Genomic DNA, 16,412 nt, shown 5'->3' with positions numbered 1-16,412 from the left:
GGGACAGGGCTGCAGGGGCAAGCCGCTGTGAGCGGGTCAGGGCTTCGGGGCCCAGGCCGCTGTGAGCGGGTCAGGGCTGCGGGGCCCAGGCCACTGCAAGCGGGACAGGGGTGCGGGGCACAGGCCGCTGTGAGCGGGTCAGGGAGGCGGGGCCCACTCCCTGTCAGCGCGACAGGGTGCGGGGGACATGCCGGGAGCGGGTCAGGGCTGCGGGGGCCCGTTGCTGTCAGCTGGACAGGGCTGCAGGGGCCAGTTCCTGAGAGCGCGACAGGACTGCAGGGGGCAAATCGCTGTGAGCCAGTCAGGCCTGCGGGGGCCAGCTGCTGTGACAGCGACAGCAATGCGTAGGCCAGTCGCTGTCAGCGGGACAGGGCTGCTGGGGGCAAGTCGCTGTGAGCGGGTCAGGACTGTGGGGGCCTGTCCCTGTCTGCAGGACAGGACTGCGGGGGACAAATCGCTGTGAGCGGGTCAGGGCTGCGGGTGCCAGTCCCTGTGAGCGGGACAGGGCTGCGGGGGCCAGTCCCTGTCAGCGGGACAGGGCTGCGGGGGCCAGTCCCTGTCAGCGGGACAGGGCTGCGGGGGCCAGTCCCTGTCAGCGGGACAGGGCTGCGGGGGCCAGTCCCTGTCAGCGGGACAGGGCTGCGGGGGCCAGTCCCTGTCAGCGGGACAGGGCTGCGGGGGCCAGTCCCTGTCAGCGGGACAGGGCTGCGGGGGCCAGTCCCTGTCAGCGGGACAGGGCTGCGGGGGCCAGTCCCTGTCAGCGGGACAGGGCTGCGGGGGCCAGTCCCTGTCAGCGGGACAGGGCTGCGGGGGCCAGTCCCGGTCAGCGGGACAGGGCTGCGGGGGCCAGTCCCTGTCAGCGGGACAGGGCTGCGGGGGCCAGTCCCTGTCAGCGGGACAGGGCTGCGGGGGCCAGTCCCTGTCAGCGGGACAGGGCTGCGGGGGCCAGTCCCTGTCAGCGGGACAGGGCTGCGGGGGCCAGTCCCTGTCAGCGGGACAGGGCTGCGGGGGCCAGTCCCTGTCAGCGGGACAGGGCTGCGGGGGCCAGTCCCTGTCAGCGGGACAGGGCTGCGGGGGCCAGTCCCTGTCAGCGGGACAGGGCTGCGGGGGCCAGTCCCTGTCAGCGGGACAGGGCTGCGGGGGCCAGTCCCTGTCAGCGGGACAGGGCTGCGGGGGCCAGTCCCTGTCAGCGGGACAGGGCTGCGGGGGCCAGTCCCTGTCAGCGGGACAGGGCTGCGGGGGCCAGTCCCTGTCAGCGGGACAGGGCTGCGGGGGCCAGTCCCTGTCAGCGGGACAGGGCTGCGGGGGCCAGTCCCTGTCAGCGGGACAGGGCTGCGGGGGCCAGTCCCTGTCAGCGGGACAGGGCTGCGGGGGCCAGTCCCTGTCAGCGGGACAGGGCTGCGGGGGCCAGTCCCTGTCAGCGGGACAGGGCTGCGGGGGCCAGTCCCTGTCAGCGGGACAGGGCTGCGGGGGCCAGTCCCTGTCAGCGGGACAGGGCTGCGGGGGCCAGTCCCTGTCAGCGGGACAGGGCTGCGGGGGCCAGTCCCTGTCAGCGGGACAGGGCTGCGGGGGCCAGTCCCTGTCAGCGGGACAGGGCTGCGGGGGCCAGTCCCTGTCAGCGGGACAGGGCTGCGGGGGCCAGTCCCTGTCAGCGGGACAGGGCTGCGGGGGCCAGTCCCTGTCAGCGGGACAGGGCTGCGGGGGCCAGTCCCTGTCAGCGGGACAGGGCTGCGGGGGCCAGTCCCTGTCAGCGGGACAGGGCTGCGGGGGCCAGTCCCTGTCAGCGGGACAGGGCTGCGGGGGCCAGTCCCTGTCAGCGGGACAGGGCTGCGGGGGCCAGTCCCTGTCAGCGGGACAGGGCTGCGGGGGCCAGTCCCTGTCAGCGGGACAGGGCTGCGGGGGCGAGGCCCTGTCAGCGGGACAGGACTGCGGGGGCAAATCGCTGTGAGCGGGTCAGGGCTGCGGGGGCCAGTCCCTGTGAGCGGGTCAGTGCTGCGGGGCCATGTCCCTGTAAGCGGGACAGGGCTGCGGGGGCCAGTCCCTGTGAGTGGGTCAGGACTGAGGGGGCAATACGCTGTGAGCGGGTCACGGCTTCGGGGCCCAGGCCGCTGTGAGCGGGTCAGGGCGGCGGGGCCAGGGTCCCTGTGAGCGGGACAGGGCTGCGGGGGCCAATCCCTGTGAGCGGGACAGGGCTGCGGGGGCAAGTCGCTGTCAGCGGGTCTGGACTGCAGGGGGCAATAATCTGTGAGCGGTACAGGGCTGCAGGGGGCAAGTCGCTGTGAGCGGGTCAGGGCTGCAGGGACAAAGTTGCTGTGCGCGGGTCAGGGCTGCGGGGCCCAGTCCCTGTGAGCGGGACAGGGTTGCGGGAAGCAGTCCCTGTGAGCGGGACAGGGCTGGGGGGCCCAGTCCCTGTCAGAGGGGCAGGGCTGCAGGGGCAAGCCGCTGTGAGCGGGTCAGGGCTTCGGGGCCCAGGCCGCTGTGAGCGGCTCACGGCTGCGGGGCCCAGTCCCTGTCAGTGGGCCAGGGCGGCGGGGGCAGGCCGCTGTGAGCGGGTCAAGGCGCAGGGGTCAGGCCGCTGTGAGCGGGACAGGTCTGCGGGGCCCAGGCCGCGGGGAGCGGGTCAGGGCGGCGGGGGAAGGCCGCTGTGAGCGGGTCAGGGCTTCGGGGCCCAGGCCACTGCGAGCGGGTCAGGACTGAGGGGGCAGGCCGCTGTGAGCGGGACAGGGCGGCGGGGCCCAGTCCCTGTCAGCGCGACAGGGCTGCGGGGGCCAGTCTGGGAGCGGGTCAGGGCTGCGGGGGACAGTCCCTGTGAGGGGGTCAGGACTGAGGGGGCAAGTCGCTGTGAGCGGGTCAGGGCTGCGGGGGCAAGTAACTTTGAGCGGGACAAGGAGGCGGGGCCCAGTCCCTGTCAGCGCGACAGGCCTGCGGGGGCCAGTCCGGGAGCGGGACAGGGCTGCGGGGCCCGTCCCTGTGTGCGGGACAAGGCTGCGGGGCCCATCCCTGTCAGTGGGACAGGGCTGCAGGGCCAAGTCCCAGTGAGTGGGTCAGGGCTCCGGGGGCCAGACCCTGTAAGCGGGACACGGCTGCGGGGGGAAGTACGCTGTGAGCGGGACAGGACTGCGGGGTGCAAGTCGCTGTGAGCGGGTCAGGACTGCTGGGGGCCAGGCCCTGTGAGCGGGACACGGCTGCAGGGGTAAATACCTTGTGAGTGGGACAGGGCTGCGGGGCCCAGTCCGCTGTGAGCGGGACAGGGCTGCGCGCGCCAGTCCCTGTGGGCGGGTCAGGACTGCAGGGGGCAGTACGCTGTGAGCGGGTCAGGACTGCGGGGCAAAAGCCCTGTGAGTGGGTCAGGGCTCCGGGGGCCAGACCTGTAAGCGGGACACTGCGGGGGGCAGTACGCTGTGAGTGGGACAGGGCTGCAGGGCCCAGTCCCTGTGAGTGAGTCAGGGCTGTTGGGCCCAGTCCCTGTGAGCGGGTCAGGGCTGCGGGGGCCAGACCCTGTGAGCGGGAAATGTCTGCGGTGGCTAGTCCATGTGAGCGGGACAGGACTGCCGGGGGCAGTACACTGTCAGCGGGACAGCGCTGCAGGGCCCAGTCCGCTGTGAGCGGGACTCGGCTGTCGGGGGCAGTACGCTGTGAGCGGGTCAGGGCTGCGGGGGCCAGTCCCTGTTAGTGGGTCAGGGCTGCGGGGGCCAGTCGCTGTGAGCGGGACAGTGCTCCGGGGCCCAGTCCCTGTGAGCGGGACAAGGCTGCAGGGTCAGTACGCTGTGAGCGGGACAGGGCGGCGGGGGCAAGTCGCTTTGAGCAGGACAGGACTGCAGGGGGCAATACGCTGTGAGCAGGGCAGGGCAGCGGGGCCCAGTCCCTGTGAGCGGGATAGGGCTGGGCGACCCAGTCCCTGTCAGAGGGACAGGGCTGCAGGGGCAAGCCGCTGTGAGCGGGTCAGGGCGGCGGGGGCAGGCCACTGTGAGCGGGTCAGGGCGGCGGGGGCAGGCCGCTGTGAGCGGGTCAGGGCGGCAGGGGCAGGCCACTGTGAGCGGGTCAGGGCGGCGGGGGCAGGCCGCTGTGAGCGGGACAGGGCTGCGGAGCGCAGTCCCTGTGAGCGGTTCAGGGCTGCAGGGGGCAAGTCGCTGTGAGCGGGTCAGGGCTGCAGGGGGCAAGTTGCTGTGAGCGGGTGAGGGCTGCGGGGCCCAGGCCACTGTGAGCGGGTCAGGGCGGTGGGGCCCAGTCCCTGCCAGCGGGTCAGGGCAGCGGGGCCCAGTCCCTGCCAGCGGGTCAGGGCGGCGGGGGCAGGCCGCTGCGAGCCTGTCAGGGCGGCGGGGGCAGGCGGCTACGAGCGGGTCAGGGCGCCGGGGCCCAGGCCGCAGCAAGCGGGTCAGGGCGCCGGGGCCCAGTCCCTGCCAGCGGGTCAGGACTGAGGGGGCAGGCCGCTGTGAGCGGGTCAGGACTGCAGGGGGCAATACGCTGTGAGCGGGTCAGGGCTTCGGGGCCCAGGCCACTGCGAGCGGGTCAGTGCGGCGGGGCCAGGGTCCCTGTGAGCGGGACAGGGCTGCGGGGCCCAGGCCGCTGTGAGCGGGTCAGGGCGGCGGGGCCAGGGTCCCTGTGAGCGGGTCAGAGGCTGTCAGTGCATCCCATGTCCCTCACTCACTGCATCCCATGTCCCTCACTCACTGCATCCCATTTCACTAAGACAGTGCGTCCCATTTCTCTCAGCCACTGTATCCCATTTCCCTCAGTCACTGTACCCCAAGCCCGCTCGGGCATTGAATCCCTTTTAACTCAGTCACTCCTTCCCAGGACCTCAGCCACTGCATCCCATGTCCCACAGTAACTGCATCGCATTTCCATCAGGCACTGCAGCTCATGTCACTCTGTCACTGCATTCAATTTCCATCAGTCACTGCATCTCATTTCACTCATTAACTGCATCCCATCTCACTCAGTCACTGCATCCCATTTCCATCAGTCAGTTCATCCCATTTCCGTCAGTCACTGCATCCCATTTCCCTCAGTCACGGCATTCCATTTCCCTCAGTCACGGCATTCCATTTCCCTCAGTCGCTGGATCCCATTTTCCTCAGTCACTGCAACCCGTTTCTCACTGATGCTGCATTCAATTTCCGTCAGACACTGCATCCCATTTCCATCAGTCACTGCATCCCATTTCCCTCAGTCACTGCATCCCATTTCCCTCAGTCACTGCATCTCCTTCACCATAGTCACTGCAATCCATTTCGATCAGTCACTGTTTCCCGTATCTCACAGACGCTGCATTCAATTTCCCACACGCACTGCATCCCATTTCCCATAGTCACAGCATCTCCTTTCCCTCAGTCACTGCATCGCATTTCACTCAGTCAATGCATCACATTCCACTCAGTCACTTCATCCCTTTTCACTCAGTCACTGCATCCCATTTCCATCTGTCACTGCATCCCTTTTCCGTCAGTCACTGCATCCCATTTCACTCAGTGATGCATCCCATTTCACACAGTCACTGCATCCCATTTCACTCAGTCACTGCATCCCATTTGAAGCAGTCACTGCATCCCATTTCACGCAGTCATTGCACCGCATTTCACACAGTCACTGCACCGCATTTCTCGCAGACACTGCATCCCATTTCTCTCAGTCACTGCAGCCCATTTCACGCAGTCACTGCATCTCATTTCACTCAGTCACTGCATCTCATTTCACTCAGTCACTGCATCTCATTTCACTCAGTCACTGCATCCCATTTCACTCAGCCACTGCATCCCAGTTCACTCAGTAACTGCATCACAGTTCACTCAGTAACTGCATCACAGTTCACTCAGTGACTGAATCACAGTACACTCACTGAGTGCATCACATTTCACTCAGTGACGGAATCACATTTCACTCAGTGACTAAATCACATTACACTCAGTCACTGCGTCCCATTTGACGCAGTCACTGCATCCCATTTCACGCAGTCACTGCATCCCATTTCACGCAGTCACTGCAGCCCATTTCACGCAGTCACTGCAGCCCATTTCACGCAGTCACTGCAGCCCATTTCACGCAGTCACTGCAGCCCATTTCACGCAGTCACTGCATCTCATTTCACGCAGTCACTGCATCTCATTTCACGCAGTCACTGCATCCCATTTCACGCAGTCACTGCATCCCATTTCACGCAGTCACTGCATCACATTTCACGCAGTCACTGCATCCCAATTCACTCAGTCACTGCATCCCAATTCACTCCATCACTGCATCTCCTTCTCCACAGTCACAGCATCCCATTTCCATCAGTCACGGGTTCCCGTATCTCACAGACGCTGCATTCAATTTCCGACACTCACTGTATCCCATTTCCCAAAGACACAGCATCTCCTTTCCCTCAGTCACTGCATCTCATTTCATTCGGTCACTGCATCCCATTTCCCTCAGTCACTGCATCCCATTTCACTCAGTCACTGCATCCCATTTCACTCAGGCACTGCATCCCATTTCCCTCAGTCAAAGCGTCCCATTTCCCTCAGTCAAAGAATCCCATTTCCCTCAGTCAAAGCGTCTCATTTCCCTCAGTCAAAGCGTCCCATTTCCCTCAGTCAAAGCGTCCCATTTCCCTCAGTCAAAGCGTCCCATTTCCCTCAGTCAAAGCGTCCCATTTCCCTCAGTCAAAGCGTCCCATTTCCCTCAGTCAAAGCGTCCCATTTCCCTCAGTCACTGCATCTCATGTCCCTGAGTCACTGCATCCCATTTCACTAAGTCACTGCATCCCATTTCACTCAGTCACTGCATCCCATTTCACTCAGTCACTGCATCCCATTTCACTCAGTCACTGCATCCCATTTCACTCAGTCACTGCATCCCATTTCACTCAGTCACTGCATCACATTTCACTCAGTCACTGCATCACATTTCACTCAGTCACTGCATCCCATTTCACTCAGTCACTGCATCCCATCTCATTCAGTCACTGCATCCCATCTCATTCAGTCACTGCATCCCATCTCACTCAGTCACTGCATCCCATCTCACTCAGTCACTTCATCCCATTTCCGTCAGTTACTGCATCCCATTTCCGTAAGTCACTGCATCCCATTTCCCTCAGTCACGGCATTCCATTTCCCTCAGTCGCTGGATCCCATTTTTCTCAGTCACTGCATCCCGTTCCTCACTGATGCTGCATTCAATTTCTGTCAGACACTGCATCCCATTTCCATCAGTCACTGCATCCCATTTCCCTCAGTCACTGCATCCCATTTCACTCAGTGACTGCAACACGTTACACTCAGTGACTGAAACACATTTCACTCAGTGACGGCATCCCATTTCATGCAGTCACTGCATCCCATTTCCCTCAGTCACTGCATCTCCTACACCATAGTCACTGCAATCCATTTCGATCAGTCACTGTTTCCCGTATCTCACAGACGCTGCATTCAATTTCCCACACGCACTGCATCCCATTTCCCACAGTCACAGCATCTCCTTTCCCTCAGTCTCTGCATCGCATTGCACTCAGTGATTGCATCCTACTTACTACCAATACTGCATCTCATTTCCCTCAGTCACTGCATCCTATTTCCTTCAGTTACTGCATCACCTTTCCATCAGTCACTGCATCTCATTTCACTCATTCACTGCATCCCATTTCACGCAGTCACTGAATCACATTTCCATCAGTCACTGCATCCCAGTTCACTCAGTCTTGGCATCTCATTTCCCTCAGTCACTGCATCCCATTTCCCTCAGCCACTGCATCCCATGTCCCACAGTAACTGCATCGCATTTCCATCAGGCACTGCAGCTCATGTCACTCTGTCACTGCATTCAATTTCCATCAGTCACTGCATCTCATTTCACTCATTAACTGCATCCCATCTCACTCAGTCACTGCATCCCATTTCCATCAGTCAGTTCATCCCATTTCCGTCAGTTACTGCATCCCATTTCCGTAAGTCACTGCATCCCATTTCCATCATTCACTGCATCCCATTTCCATCATTCACTGCATCCCATTTCCATCATTCACTGCATCCCGTTTCACTCAGTCACTGCATCCCATCTCGCTCAGTCACAGCATCCCATTTCGCTCAGTCACTGCATCTCACTTCCATCAGTCACTGCATCCCACTTCCATCAGTCACTGCATCCCACTTCCATCAGTCACTGCATCCCACTTCCATCAGTCACGGCGTCTACTTTCCCACAGTCACTGCGTCCCATGTCCATCAGTGACGGCATCCCATTTCCCTCAGTGACTGCATCCCATTTCCCTCAGTGACTGCATCCCATTTCCCTCAGTGACTGCATCCCATTTCCCTCAGTGACTGCATCCCATTTCCCTCAGTGACTGCATCCCATTTCCCTCAGCCACTGCATCCCATTTCCCTCAGCCACTGCATCCCATTTCCCTCAGCCACTGCATCCCATTTCCCTCAGCCACTGCATCCCATTTCCCTCAGCCACTGCATCCCATTTCCCTCAGCCACTGCATCCCATTTCGCTCAGCCACTGCATCCCATTTCCCTCAGTCACTGCATCCCATCTCACTCAGTCACTGCATCCCATCTCACTCAGTCACTGCATCCCAATCCCCTCAGTCACTGCGTCCCATCACCCCCAGTCACAGCATGCCATTTCCCATTGTCACCGCATCACATTTTACTGAGTCACAGCATCCCATTTCCGTCAGTCACAGCATCCCATTTCACACAGTGACTGCATCCCAATTAACGGAGACAGTGAAGCTCATTCAACTGAGGCAGTGCATCCCATTTCACTCAGTCACCGCATCCCATTTCCCACATTCACTGCATCCCATTAGCCTCAGTCACTGCAAGCCATTACCAACAGTCGGAGTATCCCATTTCCACAGACACTGCATCTCCGTTCCCTCAGTCACTGAATCCCATTTCCATCAGTGACTGAATCCCATTTCCACCAGTCACTGCATCCCATTTCCCACTGTCACTGCAGCTCATTTCACTCAGTCACAGGATCCCATTTCACTCAGTCAATGCATCAAATTTCACTCAGTCTCTGAATCCCATTTCCACGAGACACTGCATCCCATTTCCACCAGTCACTGCATCCCATCTCACTCAGTCACTGCATCCCAGTTCACTCAGCCACTGCGTCCCAGTCCACACAGTCAGTGTGCCCCATTTCCCTCAGTCAGTGCAGCCCCATTTCCCTCAGTCAGTGCAGCCCATTTCCCTCAGTCACTGCACCCCATCTCACTCAGTCACTGCACCCCATCTCACTCAGTCACTGCACCCCATCTCACTCAGTCACTGCATCCCATCTCACTCAGTCACTGCATCCCATCTCACTCAGTCACTGCATCCCATCTCACTCAGTCACTGCATCCCATCTCACTCAGTCACTGCATCCCATCTCACTCAGTCACTGCATCCCATCTCACTCAGTCACTGCATCCCATCTCACTCAGTCACTGCATCCCATCTCACTCAGTCACTGCATCCCATTTCACTCAGTCACTACTGCCCATTTCCCACAGTCACTGCAGCCCATCTCACTCAGTCACTGCATCCCAATCCCCTCAGTCACTGCGTCCCATCTCCCATCGTCACCGCATCACATTTTACTGAGTCACAGCATCCTATTTCACTCAGTCACAGCATCCCATTTCCGTCAGTCACTGCATCCCATTTCACATAGTCACTGCATCCCAATTCACGGAGACAGTGAATCCCATTTAACTGAGACAGTGCATCCCATTTCACTCAGTCACCGCATCTCCTTTCCCACAGTCACTGCATCCCATTTCACTCAGTCACTGCATCCCATGTTACTCAGTCACTGCATCCCATGTTACTCAGTCACTGCATCCCAGTTCACTGAGTCACTGCATCCCGTTTCACTGAGTCACTGCATCCCGTTTCACTGAGTCACTGAATCGCATTTGTTATTCTCACTTGAATGCAATGGTCATCAATCTCCTCCAATGGCTGGTCATGTATTTCCAATGCAAAATTTTACCAAGTTTTGATTTTCAATTTTGATCACATGTGTCTCCTCTATTCTATAAGATGCTGCAATAAACTCAAATTTGACAAATCATAATTCAACCACCATTACCTACAGAGTTAATTTCATCAAACAGATCCAATTAGAATTGTCACATTCGCAAATCCTGATTCAAGTTTTTCTCATTATGGGCCACGTGGTTAAGAAAAAAGACACTTAGAGTCAGAGAGATGTCCAGTGGGGAAACAGATCCTTTGGCCCAATTTGTCTCTGTTGACCAGATATCCTAAATTAATTTAGTCCCATTTGCCAGCATTTGGCCCATATTCCTCTCAACCCGTCTTATTCATATACCCATCCACATGCCTTTTAAACGTACAAGCCTCCACCACTTCCTCTGGCAGCTCATTCCATACATGCACCACTATGAAAAAAATCCGGTCCATTTTAAATCTTCCCTCTCTCATTTTTAACCTATTCCCTCCACTTTTGGATTCCAGCAACCCGGACAAAAGATCTTGGCTGTTCGCTCTATCCACGTCCCTCGTAATTGTATAAACTTCCTTATGGTCAGCCCTGAACTCCAAAGTTCCAAGAAATAGCTGCCTGTTCAAGCCCACGGTATACCTCCAACCTCCGATGCTGGTAACATCCTTGTAGATCTTCTCTGAACCCTTTCAAGTTTACAACATACAACAAGACGGCACAGAATAGGCCCTTCGGCCCTCAATGTTGCGCCGACAACTTTCCTCTCGCAAGGAGACCAAAATCGATTGCAGTATTCCATAAGCAGCCGAACCAACGTCCTATATGGCTGCTAAGTGATCTCCCAACTCCTATACTCAATGCACTGACCGATAAAGGCGAGCACACCAAATGTCTCCTTCATATCCTTTCTACCGGTGGCTGTACTTTGATGGAACTACGAAAATGCACTCCAGCGTCTCTTTATTAAGCAACACTCCCCACAACCTTCAGTGTATACGTGCTGCCCTGATTTGCCTTTCCAAAATGTAGCACCTCACATTTGTCTAACCTCAACTCCATCTGCCACTCCTCAGTTTATTGGCCCTTGTCAATGTCCCATTGCATTCTGAGGTGACCTTCTTGGCTGGCTACTACACCTTCAATCATTGGGAAACTTACTAAACACACCTTCTATTTTCATATCCAAATCATTGCATCACTTCAACTCCCCCTCCCACTCCCTGGACGACATGTCCATCCTGGGCCTCTTCCAGTGTCACAACCACACCACCCAGAAAGTAGAAGAGCAGCACCTCATATTCCGTCTCGGGAGCTTCCAACTCAATAGCCTCAATATGGACTTTGCCACCCTCAAAATCTCCCCACCCGCTAGCCTCATCCCAAGACTAGTTCCTCCCCTCATCCCCGCCTCCATGACCTGTCCGCCTTCTCTCCCACCTATCCACTCCTCCCACCTCACTGACCAACTCCCACCACCGCTTGGAATTATTCTTCTTTTCACACTTCATCAGCTCGACATGATTTCTAAAATCTATTTTCCAATTGTTGGAAAAAGTGAGATAAAGTAAAAGAAGTTACATTCTTACCACTCGGGAAATCTCTGAATATTCTTCTGTTGAAAGGCCGCCAAAGAACGATGCAATTCTTGTGTCACAAACGCTGTGAGGGAGACATCTTTTTCGGTTCCACTAACTCCACCCTAAGGAAGACAAACCCACATAACATATCTAGCGACTTAAAGCGTACTCTATTGTTGCCCAAGGTGGAGAGCTGGATGAACACAGCAGGCCAAGCAGCATCAGAGGAGCAAGAAAGCTGATGTTTCGGGACGAGACCCTACTTCAGAAAATTGGCGCTGGAGAATCTGAGATAACAAGGTGTAGAGCCGGATGATACTGCTTGGCCTGCTGTGTTCATCCAGCTTTACACCTTCTTATTTCAGATTCTCCAGCATCTGCAGTTCCGACTGCCTCTATTGTTGCCCTTTCACTTTACTGAACTAATATGAGCCAGTAGTTTTGTTTAGGCTCGTGTAATCTTACAGTTATTGGCCTGTACAAAATCCTGAATTAATTTTGATCGACTGACGGGAGGAGAGATGAATTTTATAGAAATTTTTGTTTTCTACCAATTTGCAGAGGGCATCGTGGGCGAGTGAAGGACAGTGTTATTATCCTCCAGGTCTGCGGACTGCATCGTTACCAACTTGCCCATTTGCATGTACATACAATATTCATTATGTACCAATGAAACATAATAAACCAATACTGCGTACTAAAAACAACCCTCACATATCAATGGAAATTTAAATATTTATCATAGAGTTTGAAGGATTGAATTCAATGATACAAAGCAAAAACCAGTGAAGATGAGTGCAGTTGGTCAGCACTTTTCCCACTAAGTGGAGGTTGGCAGTTTGAGGCCACCCAAGAACAAGCAAGCTCTGTCTAACTCCAAGGGCAGCACGGTGGCTCAGTGGTTAGCACTGCTGACTCACAGCGCCAGGGACCCAGGTTCGATCCCACCGTTGGGCGATTTTCTGTGCGGAGCTTGTACATTCTGCCCATGCCTGCATGGGTTCCTGCTGGGTGCTCTGGTTTCCTCCCACAGTCCAAAGATGTGCAGGCTAGGTGTATGGGCCATGCCAAACTTGCCCATTGTGTTTCGGGATGTGTAGATTAGGTGTGTTAGTCATGGGAAATGTAGGGTTACTGAGGAAAGGGTCGGGGAATGAGTCAGGGTGAGATGCTCTTCGGAGGGTGGCTGTGGACTTGTTGGGTCAAAAGGGGCTTGTTTCCACACTGTAGGGATTCTATGATATGGAAGTATCTTTTGAAGTGGGCATTCGTGGGTATGCTGTAACAGAGACCTTGAAATACTGCACAACAAATATTTGGCACTAGACTGTCAATTCAGACACCATCAAAAAAGATCATGGAAGTTGTCACCCATATAAAGCAGGATTGATGAAAATCCAGCAGGAAATGGTGTCAAAAGGCACAGTATCTTTTATTCATCTCCAGTTATTTTGTCCAAGGCACTGGATGCTGGCAGGATTGAAACATTTAAGAAATGCTTCACAAAACACAAATAAGGACCTGCACATCTTTGAACAATGGGAGGAAACTGCAGCACCTGGCAGAAACCCCTCGCAGACGCGGGGAGGACGTGTCAATTCCACACAGATAGTTACCCAAGACTGGAATCTCAATTGGCTCCCCAGTGCATGAGCAGCTCTAACCAGTGAGCAACTATCTTGCCCACAAGGGGTTTTATAAGCGCATACATTATTTCCATTCATAGTTGGGGGAAGACAGATCCAATCCTCTATGTCCAATCAAAATAACATCTTGTAGATATCATGACAACAATCATAAATGATTTTGAATAAGTAAATCAAAAAAATTGAAATAGTTTCCAAGCCTAAATACTAGATAAGGTGCAGTTAAGATGAATAGCGCAACAACAAAAAGGCCATATTTTATGTGACCATCGGTAACACTTGAAAACTTACAACAATATAGTCACCAGTAGAGATCTGGAGTGGCTTGATGGTGCACTTCCTCATACACTGCAATGAAACTCCAAAGATCACAAATTCTCCTTCAATACCATGTTATAACAGTGACTGCATCAACCTGTATTTATGGGCCTGACTGGAAGCGCACACAACATGCATAAACAAAAAAATAATCTAAGGTGATAGGAGAAATAAATGTATGCATGCAACGTCTTTGAAAAGCAATCATTTCTAGCGGATGCAAGCCCATAAGGAATCTCGTTTCACAGATTATATTCATTTGCACTGCAGGTCATGCCAGTCAGAATCAGTTTTCGTTTCATGACAGATAACTAAAATGTCCATTACAATGAACTTTGTTTGATCAGAAGATTTTAAGTAAGGACTATGTCTTGTGTGAGCTGATGGCATTCGGGGATGGAGAAGGTACACTCACTGCTGGCATCTTGACACCATTGAATGAGCAAGCGTGGACACTAAGGTTGTAACAGGTAACAATTGTACACGCAATATCTTTTGAGCTCCTTCCGAGCAGGCCTGTAATACTCTAAAGCTGTGCTAGACCCTCACTTACTCCACCTTACGTACGCTGCCTTTTTCTTTTTGACAAGAAGCACCTCTGTACCCGTCATCCAAGGCTCCTTAATCTTACCCCTTCTTACCTGTCTCAGAGGAACAAATTTACACATCACACGCAACAACTCCTCCTTGAACAGCTCCACATGACTGCTGTGCCCTTTCTTTGGAACAATTGCTCCCAATCTGTAGTTCCCAACTCCTGTCTGATAGCATCATAGTTTCCTTGACCCCAGTGAAATATCTTCCCCTTGTAACTGCTCCTTTCCCTTTCCATGGCGATGGTAAATGTGAGGCTGTTGTGGTCACTGTTGCCAAAGGGCTCTCCCACCACAATATCTGACACTTGTCCTGGCTCATTGCCGAGCACAAAATCCAAAATGGCCTCCCCCCTCGGCCTGTCCCCATACTCAGTAAGGAAACCCTCCTGAACACACCTGACATAAACGGCTCCATCCAAACCATCTGCACTCAGGAGGTTTCAATCTATATTGGAAAAGTTGAAGTCACCCACAACAACAACCCTGCTACGTTTGCACTTTTCAACTATCTGCCGGCCAATGAGTTCTTTGATCTCCCTACTGCTATTCGGGTCCGTAGAAAACCCCCAGTGAGGTGACTGCTGCCTTGCTGTTCCGAACTTCCACCCATACTGACTCAGTCGACAAACGTTCCTTGGCAACATCAGCCCATACCACCTCGGTAGACGAGTCCTCAAAGGTTCTTTCAGCCGCTGTTATACTGTCCTTGACCAACAAAGCCACACCTCCCCCTCTTTTCCCACCTTCCCAGACCTTAATGAAAGATCTAAACCCTAGAACCTGCAACATCCATTCCTGACTCTGCTCTATCCATTTCTCCGAAATGGCCACAACATCGAAGTCCCAGGTACCTATCCAAGCTGCAACCTCACCTAACTTATTCCGGATACTCCTGGCATTAAAGTCGTCACACTTCAATCCAGCTTGCTGTCTGCCAGCACACTCCTGTGACAGTGAGGTCCTGACCATGTCCTCCCTACGCTCATCCTCCTGTGTACTAAGACTACACCTCAGTTTCCCATCCCGCTTCTGAGCTCGTTTAAATCCACCCGAATGGCACCAGCCAATTTCCCACCCAGGATATTAGTGCCCCTCTGGTTCAAGTGGAGACCGTCCTGTTTGTACAGGTCCCACCTTCCCCAGAATGAGCCCCAATTATCCATGTACCTGAAGCCCTCCCAACTGCATCATCCCTGCAGCCACGTGTTCAGCTGAAATCTCTCCCTATTCTTTGCCTCGCTATCACGTGGTACGGGTGACAAACCAGAGATGACCACTCTGCTTGTTCTAGCTCTCGGCTTCCACCCTAGCTCCCTCAAATCCTGCCTGACATCCCTAACCCTCTTTCTACATCTGCCGTTGGTGCCTATGTGGACCACGACTTGGGGCTGGTCACCCTCTCCCCTCAGGACCCGAAAGAGACGATCCAAGACATCACGGACCATGGCACCTGGTAGGCAACACACCAATCGTGAGTCTCTTTCGTTCCCGGCAAATCTTCTATCAGTCCCTCTAACTGTTGAGTCCCCAATGACTATCACGCTCTTCCTGTCCCCCCACCCCCGGTCCCTTCTGTGCAAGAGGGACAGACTCGGTGCCAGAGATCTGCACCCTACCGCATGCCCCTGGTAAGTAGTCCCCCGGAACAGTATTCAAAACGGTGTACTTGTTTTTCAGGGGAGCAACCACAGGGGATTTCAGGGGAACGACCACAGGGGAAGGTTAGTCAAGCTACACCGGGTAAACGTACATTTTTGGCTGAAGAAACATGTGTTTCAATGTGAGCTAATGGAAGAAGCCATGGAGTCAAAGCTAAACATTTCGACAATAAGACAACCATTCTTAAAAGCAGCAGAGAGCATGAAAAAGAAATGAGCGGCTTTCATATCCACTTAAAATTTATGTGGAATATCAGATCGAATTTTCTTGTTGACTCCATTGTGCAATCATGTCGATCTAAAAATGTTAACTGCATTAATTAATACTAACCAGAAACGGACTTTGTAGTAAATGGTTTGACGATTTTCTGTATCTGGAACATCCCTTTTCCTTCTCGAACGAAGATCGTACCAACCTACGAGACCAAACTGTGAGTCAAACGGACACGACTCGTAATCTTTAAATTCCTCATCAAAACAGTCTCATCGTATGGTTCTGTGCAATAAAAGAGAAAGAATAAACATGTTTCCCACAATTTTGCTGATGTTTACGAACAGAATGCACAAATTCAAAAAGTTTGAGCTGGCATGTTTGCTTCCTCCAGCCTGTTTAAACTGTTCCATTCAATGTGAAATTTGTGATAAGTTAGAGCACACAGGTCT

General features: G+C 54.6%; 1 long non-coding RNA gene across 1 annotated transcript in view; it reads right to left on the bottom strand.

Annotated features, from left to right (window-relative positions):
• Positions 1–16,241, bottom strand: part of LOC132207955 (uncharacterized) — a 29,763-nt gene extending 13,522 nt beyond the window's left edge. Inside the window, exons 1-2 of the long non-coding RNA XR_009444038.1 lie at positions 16,081–16,241; positions 11,541–11,653 (exon numbers count right to left, since the gene is read on the bottom strand). This is a non-coding gene — a long non-coding RNA (uncharacterized LOC132207955). The remainder of the gene's footprint in view (positions 1–11,540; positions 11,654–16,080) is intronic.
• Between the last annotated feature and the right edge of the window lie 171 nt (positions 16,242–16,412).

Source organism: Stegostoma tigrinum, unplaced genomic scaffold, assembly GCF_030684315.1.
Source record: "Stegostoma tigrinum isolate sSteTig4 unplaced genomic scaffold, sSteTig4.hap1 scaffold_230, whole genome shotgun sequence".
NCBI lineage: Eukaryota > Metazoa > Chordata > Chondrichthyes > Orectolobiformes > Stegostomatidae > Stegostoma > Stegostoma tigrinum.
Note: the sequence above shows the minus strand (reverse complement) of the source record. Positions and strands in the feature narration are given on the sequence as shown.